Source organism: Arachis ipaensis, chromosome B02 (genome assembly GCF_000816755.2).
Source record: "Arachis ipaensis cultivar K30076 chromosome B02, Araip1.1, whole genome shotgun sequence".
Classification (NCBI taxonomy): domain Eukaryota; kingdom Viridiplantae; phylum Streptophyta; class Magnoliopsida; order Fabales; family Fabaceae; genus Arachis; species Arachis ipaensis.
In genome coordinates this window covers 66,954,739-66,957,326 of record NC_029786.2, presented here as the reverse complement: position 1 = coordinate 66,957,326, position 2,588 = coordinate 66,954,739, and positions in this window count along the sequence as shown.

The window sequence follows — 2,588 nt, the reverse complement described above, 5'->3', positions numbered from 1 at the left end:
CAGCATCAAAGTCAGGGGCATCCAGATTATAGGGTTCAACAGTCTTCTGCTTCTTGGGCGGAGGACCGACAACAGAAGGAGAGGCAGCACTAGAGGTCGACTGGGGAAGATTAGAAGAAGCCAGGCGAACCTGGGGGGTCGGTATGACTCTCCTCGGCACAGAGGTGTCCGAGGTCGACCTCCTCAGAGTAACTCTCGAAAATCCATCCCCAGAACCTTTGGCCGAGATGTTCTGGGCCGCAGTTGCCTTCCTCGCCCTCTTAAAGGCCTTCATGGAATCACTGGTCTTCACCATCTCTGAAAAAAAAGCAGCAAAGTTAGAATTACGAAGTAAGAAAGGGATGGATTCATAAAACAAGCAAATAAAACAAAGGAAAAAGATAAAGAGAAATCGGGAACTACCCAATTCAGCTAGGAGAAGGGAGGGATCCCCTAAGAACCTTTTTGTGTCAAGGTGAGGAGATTCCCCCCAATTCTCCTCCAACACATGTATGAAGGCCTGCTCGACTTCATCTAGCATTTTCCAAGTATACCTAGACACTACCACATTCTTTTGCCAGCATAAGGGGAAGGCAGGCTCATTATTCTGTTCCAAGAAGAAAGGCCGAGCTCCTTCAACATCTCAGACCTTGAAATAATAGTTTTTGAAATCCCTAAAAGATTCGTCGTACATAGAAAAAACTTTCTTTCCTTGGGCAGCTCAGAAAGAAATCCAGGAAGCCTTCTTTTTAGCTGCCCCAGGCTTCGTCAAAACAAAAAGGTAAAGGAAGAGAGTTTGAGAAGGTCAGACATCCAGTTCTTGACACAGCAGTTGGAAGATTTTTATGAAGCCCCACGAGTTCGGGTGAAGTTGAGAAGGAGCTACGTTGCAGGACCATAACAGGTCGATCTCAAAGGAAGTAAAAGGAATGGTGATGTACATTTGGCTAAAAAAGTAATCAGACGCATAAAAGAAGGGACGTTCCCCCTGAGGTAGAGAAGGAAAATAAACTCTCTCATCAGGGAGGCGCTACCAACTCGTAATTTTTCTCCTGATCTCTACTACTACAAATCCTATGATGATTCCTAAGTCGCGCACAGTATTCAGAATCAACCACAGTGATACACATCAAGACAAGAGAATCCAACCATTCAAACATGCCATCTGGGATCTTAGTGGACATCTCGACAATGTTTTTGCGAAAAGACATGGGTCAACTAGTCATACAGTGAGAAAAAAGGAAAATGGGTTACTAATCAAATAGCTCGGGCAAATCAAAAAATAGCTCGGACAAATATGAAGATAACTCGGACAAATAGCTTGCAAATGTTAGAAGTCAGATACAGCAGTAAAAGGAAACCCCAGGACTCACACCAAGTCCAGAGGCATCCTTTAGAGGCAGTAACGAAGTAAGGATTCAGGAAAAATCTTGCAATCCAAGTAAGGAATCGGGAAAAATCTTGCAATCTAAGCCCTAAAAACAGCGAACATCAAGCATGCAGAAATCATCAAAAAGATGTAACCTTTTTTCAAATTCACAGTCCATTACTCTAAGATACAAACGGAAGAAGATCTATGCATAAAGAAATCAAATAAAAGGGGCGGAAACAAGCAACAAATCGAAGAAACCCTTAAGGCACGCATTACAGGCACAACAAGAAGAAAAGATTCAAACTATCTAAATCCAAACAAAGATCAAAACTTTTTCATATCCAAACAAACACAAGCAATAAAAAGAATGGTGTGAAAAGTAAAAGAGAGAAAGAAGACGAAAAAACCAACCTACAGTGGAGAGGAGAGGATAAATGCTCAGAGACCGATGTAACGACGAAACCACACCAAACAATCACTTTCCGAGCAAAGAAAAAGGGAAGCGCGAAGAATGGAAAGATTTGAGAACAAAAGAATGAAGCGCCAGCAAGGAGTCTAAGAGAAAAGTGAAAGAAGAAACTGAAGTAAATCTTTGAAAATTCAAAATGAGAGATACGGAGAGGGAAGCAAAGGAAACGGCAAAATGGGCGTTAATGAATTTTTAAACTTTGCATGTTTTCAAGAAAAGCGCAACGCGCACTACAATTAAAAAGGAAACGCTCTGCATTCAAGTCACTAAATAGCAGTTCTACAACGAGATCAACAAAGAATGCTCGAGCTCGGCTTCTCCAAAAGAGATCGAAGTCTAAAAAGACCTGACCTCAAAAGGAAGACTACGCTCAAGCAGGGGCACTATTCATGTCCTGGGTCGAGCTTCACGACCCGAGCTGACTAAAGACAAGTCGACCGACCTCTTCAGGTCTGAATTCCCCGACCTCTTCTCAAGGAGGTCAGCCAAATCATCATGGGAGCCCAAAGCAAGCCCAACTAAAGGAGTCCAACCCAAATCCAAAGGCAATAAAAGCCTAGAAAGATAAGGTGATTCCCCAGAAGATAAGATGACCTCACTTAAAGATAAAAGATAAGATAACTAACTTATCTTATCTAGAAAGGTCAGCCTGCACTACTATAAATACACTGGAGCACCCATGTATAACTCATACTCTGATTCTACTAAAAACCTGCTTAAAGCCCATGCTAACTTAAGCATCGGAGTCTCTTGCAGGTACCACCATTC